The sequence below is a fragment of the Diabrotica undecimpunctata genome, chromosome 10 (assembly GCF_040954645.1).
Source record: "Diabrotica undecimpunctata isolate CICGRU chromosome 10, icDiaUnde3, whole genome shotgun sequence".
Taxonomy (NCBI): domain Eukaryota; kingdom Metazoa; phylum Arthropoda; class Insecta; order Coleoptera; family Chrysomelidae; genus Diabrotica; species Diabrotica undecimpunctata.
Window position 1 is genome coordinate 4538203 of NC_092812.1, and position 6000 is coordinate 4544202.

A 6000-nucleotide genomic window follows, 5' to 3' on the forward strand; every position below is an offset into this window, starting at 1 on the left:
GCTGTAATTGAACATTGACTTTCTCTTTCCTTCTTTCCAATCTAAGGTTTAGCACAGTACACATATGTTTTTGTATCTGGAAGTAAATGCAAGTAAATCTTAAAACTAATTTATTTCTGATGACCTGCCATTATTACCACTAATTTAAGTTGGTCTAATCTAGTAGCAAATTCTTGCTTAATAGAAGAAATTTTGTTTTTTAAATAATTTTTCCCGTGAGTGTTTATTGTATTTGGCGCAGAGAATTTTAATCGTTCTGATTTATTTTTGGAAAAACAAATATATGTAAGGTAAACAATCCATAAGATAACCATTAAATGGCGTACCGCTGTCAATTTAGTGGGATTTGGACAGTTCGTACACTGAACAGCAACGTTTTGTCACAATGTTCTCGTTAAACATACTGACTTTGCGATTTAACCTGCTGTATAAACTGCTAAAGACAAAAATATGAAAATGCAAATACAATAAATAAACATATATGTAGGCAATGCTCAAAGTACAGTAAAAACTAAATAAACTAAAGTGTAACACTTAAAACACGCATAAATATATAAGCATAGCATAATATATACACATATCATGCGGTCCATATGTATGGAATAAATTCATTTTTAGCGTTATTATGTACTGTCTGAAAAAAAAATGAAACACGTCGATTTTTATTCTTAAATTAACAATTTACAGTATGAAAATATTATCCCCTTCCAGCACCCCCTTTGAATTATAAGAACCCCCTCGAAAATTTTAAATAACAAAGTGGGTCGTGTGGCACCTTGTTAGAAAGGGATGTTAGTCCTCTGCAGCAGTATAAAGTTTTTTAAGTGTGTGCAGTCATAACTGAGAAAATTGATTTTTTAAATTAAATTAAAAATGTTCAACTTGACCACCATTATTCACTTTTTGGCAACAACCGAGGCGATTTTGGAATTCCCGTACAACATTTTGTATGACCTCGGAGGTTATTTTGTTTTGCTTATAATTTAAAGGAAATGCTGGAAGGGGATAATATTTTCATACTCTAAATTGTCAATTTAAGAATAAAAATCGACCTGTTTCAGGTTTTTTTCAGATATTACATAATAACGCCAAAAATTAATTTATTCCATACATATGGTCCGCATGGTATATGCGTATATCCGAGCTGGTCAATCTTAGAAAATATACATTAATTCCATTATAGTTAAATACATAGTAAATATACGTTAATAAAACTTTACAATAATTCATCTTTTATTAGCTGCAATCAATTTAATTAAATGAGTCGTCAACATGATCGCCAACATCGTAAGAATATAGGCGCCTTTAGAAGAAGTAATTTGTATAAGTAGACCAGACAACTAAGGATTTTCCCGTGACATTCGTTGATAGAGGTAATAAACAACAGCTTATTATGTATAAACTATTGGGTCTACGTGAAGCACTAGATTGATGAAAAAGACTTATTTTATCAAATTAAATTATTTAAGGCTTAAAAAGTGTATACTAAATATTATAAAACTGGTTTTCAAAAGCATTGTGATTTTAAACTTTAAACAAATAAAACAACTCAGATTTATTAATATATCTTCTTCTTCTTCATGTGCAATCTCCTCGAAGAAGGTTGGCAACCATCACGGCAGTTCGTACTTTCGATACCGCTGCTCTAAAGAGGTCAGCAGAAATGCAGTTAAACCAAGCTCTCAAATTGTTTAACCAGGAGATGCGTCTTCTTCCGTGACTCCTTCTACCCTGTATTCTTCCTTGTATTATTAATTGCATCAAGTTATAATGCTCACCCTTCATGATATGTCCCAGATATTGCAGTTTTCTGATTTTAATTGTATTTAAAACCTCTTTATCTTTTCCCATTCCTCTCAACACCTCGATATTCGTGACTCTATCCACCCAACTTATTCTTAATATCCTTCTGTAGACCCATAACTCGAAGGCTTCTAATCTGTCCGAAACGTCTTTCTTTAATGTCCAAGCCTCCAACCCATTAAATAATACGGAGAATACGTAGCATCTCAGAAGTCTTATCTTTGAAGAATTTGAAATGTCCCTGCTGCAGAGGACTTTTTTAAGTTTGTTGAACGAATTTCTTGCCTGTCCTATTTTTGCCTTAATCTCTTCTGTGTACTCATTATAATCATTAATTATTGTACCCAGATATTTATATTTTTCAATTTTTTTAATTTGTTCTCCATGTATTGTTATGTTTTCTTGGCGCTGTTGGGCTTTTATAATTACCATAAATTATCTCTTTTTTGTGTTTAGCGACAGTTTGTTTTCTTTACTGACTTCTACTACTGTGTTAACCATTTCTTGTAAATCCTTAAGACATTCCGCTAATAAAATAGTGCCGTCGGCAAACCGTATATTGAAATAAGTTTACTAGTCTAATTTATTCACTTTATTTATTATAAAAATGTTCCACTTAGTTTATTTAAAGTCATTATTTGAACAATATAACACCAATTTATTTTACACTAGAATTATATAATTTATTTACAACATCTATTACAATCTATACTCCCGACAATACGCGCGTTACATTTCAAAACTCGATACATTATTCAGATAACTTACACAACCAAAATTTCTTTATATATATCAAACAGCCGTTAATCTAGAATCCCGGCGACCTATGCTGACCCTTTGTGAATGGTATGGAACGAAGACCGGTTTTATAGCAGCTTGCAGCTGTGTTGACCTTTCTCGAACAGAAGGGAGCGCCAGACAGATTTCTAGTTGGTCAGAAAATCTACGAGAACATTTTTGTTTAGAATAATAACATGTTTACAGGTTAAATATAAATCGTAGTTATCGTAACAATATTATTGATTAGTCGGCCATTTACTTTTATTCCCATAGTTAGTGTTTTTCTAGTGCTTCCTGGATTATTTCCTCTGAATACAAATTGAACAAAGTAGGAGACAGGACACAGCCCTGCCTGGCGCCTCTCTTAATCTGTATTTCATTTGAAAAGACGTTGTTCTCTTTTACCACAGCAATTTGAATATAATAGATAGCGCTAATGATCCTAATGTCTCTCATATATAAGTTTTTCTTTTCAAGTAATTCGATAAGACGGTTATGTCTGACCTTATCAAAGGCTTTATTGTAATCCAAGAAACACATATATACTGGCTGAATAACATCCATGCTACTTTGCACAAGTACATTCACAGCGAACAGAGCTTCCCTCGTTCCCAGTGCATTTCTAAATCCAAATTGTGTGTCACTTATATTCTGCTCAAGTTTGTTTTGTATTCTCCGGTGTATAATTTTTAAAAATATTTTGAGCGTATTGCTCATTATACTTATTATCCGGTGGTCTTGGCATTCTTTTGCATTTGGTTTTTTTGGTAATGATATGAATGTTGACATCAGCTAATCTCTGGGAATAATTCCTGTACTGTATATTGTATTGAATAAGTCGACCAATATTCCAGTTTGCTGTTCTTCTATTAACCGTATTATGTCTACAGGTATTTCGTCAGGACCAGTTGCCTTGTTGTTCTTTGTTCGCTTTATCGCCTCTAATACCTCATTTTCTGTTATGTCTGGGTCGTTGTCCAACTTTTCCTGCTCTAGTACTATCTTAGTCCGTTCGTCTTTAAATAGCTCTTGAATAATTCCTGCTATCTTTCAAGTCTTTCACCGACGTCTATAATTCTATGGAGCGCGGTACAATGGTCACAAGTCACAATATTACTGTATTGTTTATAATATACAAAACACACCGCAATATTCTTTTCTACCGATTGGTATAAAAGACATAAGTCAATGCACTCTCATAAGAATTTTAGAGCAATGGTTAAAAGGTACTAACTGGGAAATCATTGAATACTTAGAGGACAGTAAAACGGACTTTTGTACTGTTCGATTTATGAACGGTTTAGTTCATTGCCATTGAGTTTAATTGGTACAAATGACATGAATCAGTGACTCGATTTAAAAAGATTAGGTATTCCAAGAAGATTTAACAAGTATTTTTAAGACATTTCGATGCTTGTCTAATGCAAGTCAATTCCGGGAACTTGGGTTTCGTTTATTTCATTCTTAGTTGCTTGACACGCCCTGCTTGGTATGTAATTATGTATAACTATTGTGCAGTTAGATACACAAAAATGATTAGTTAAAGCTTTTAATAATTTTTCTATAATAAAAGAAATTGTATTAAAGAAATGAGAGTTGTTTTATTGTTGGAGATCAAACTACTAACCAATAATAGTTAATCGCCACTGGCAATGTACTGAGAATGGAATTGTTTTAATAACCCTCAGAAAGTTTGGAAATTGGCAACAACATTAAGCATTTCTCTGTTAACAGTGTGTCAATAAACAAGTGCAGTTATGGGAGGCAGAGGTAAAAAGTTGATAGACATGGTGTTGAGGGAGACGAGTCAATCGAGGTATTTACCTGATACATCACAAAATCAGGAATCGGATACAGTACATTTTTCACCAGCTCCCTCCATTCATCACGAATTAATGGACATTTTTGATACATTTAGTGACAGTGATACAAGCTATGTTCCTGACGGAGATTCTGGTAGTGAAGAATTACACCCAATACCAACAGCTAAAGCTTATTCGTCTATAGAAGTGAGCCACAGCACTGTTCTCCCAGTATATTATAAAGGCCATTTATGGAAGTGGATGACTAGATCCAGAGCTCAAGTCAAACAAACAATGATATTCATGCTGATAGAATTCCAATGATCCATTTCAACGCAGAAAGAATTATCAAACCATATCAAATGTCTGCATAGCGGTAAAGAATTTATAACGGCAAAAGGCAAGAAAGTACAAGCAAGAAAAATGCTAAAGTTGAAAGAATGTCGAAATAAGTGTTATCTGAAATTGAGTCTAGAAATTCGAAGTTCACTTTTCCAAGAATACTGGAGTTTAGGCTGTTATGATAGAAGAGTTACCTACATTACGGCTCTCATCAATAGTGCACCAAAAAAAGCTATTCGTTCGAGAAATTTGGATAATCCCAAAAAACGTGAAGTGACACATTAATATTTTTTTGAAATAAGTGGAAGGAGAATTTCTGTATGCAAAGCATATCTTTGTGCAACTCTAGAAGAGAAACCAAGATTTATACGTACTGTTAACAGCAAAAAAAAACTCAAGTGTATCAGGCATTCCAAGCTCTGACGATAGAGGACACAACCCACCACCACATACAAAGACGCCAGAATAGATTTTTTTTGGTTTAATGACATAGGCAAGTGCCATACAGCCAGTCACAACATGAAAATATTCTATCCAGAAAGAAGATTGTATAGTACAATATAACAAGGTAATATAAATTTCAAACAAGTAGCATTACAAATTTTAAGCATTAAAATTATTATTAAGGATAGGATAGAGATAAAACCAATATAAAAATTTAAACCAAGTTTCGCTCAATAAAACAATATCTACAATTTCTTATGATAAAAATTGAATAAAAGATTTTTTATTAGATATTACAGAACGTGCATTCCATTGCATAATCTTCAAGAAAATTATTTATTTGTAAAAGTATCCTCCAATACTAGACTAATATCATGCTTAAGAGTTTCGTTATTTATATTTTTTATATCATCGATAGTTTGCATTTTATTAAAAAAAAATATCAAAATATGTAAATAAAGATTTATACAAGTTATTTTTAATAAATTCGATATCATTAGTATTTGTTTTATGTGGATTGGATGACAGTGATTTAGATGGACTAAATTGAAAAGGAAATAAAGGTGGTTGAGTGGGAGATAACGTGATAGGAGATCCTGCTTTACGTTTCTTTCTAGTGCTTTCAAAATGATCTATATTCCTAATGTATCTAAGTCAACCTTAGAGACCTATTATTTTGTAAACGATGTTTTCTTGGCCAAATAGATGATGAATGAAATTGGATGAAGAAGATTGTTGATTTGCAGTTAAAAAAGAAAATTTTCATCAAGGTTAGTCACAAGTGAGAATTCGTTATTCCCTGTAACGCCGGCAAAAGAAGATTCACTAA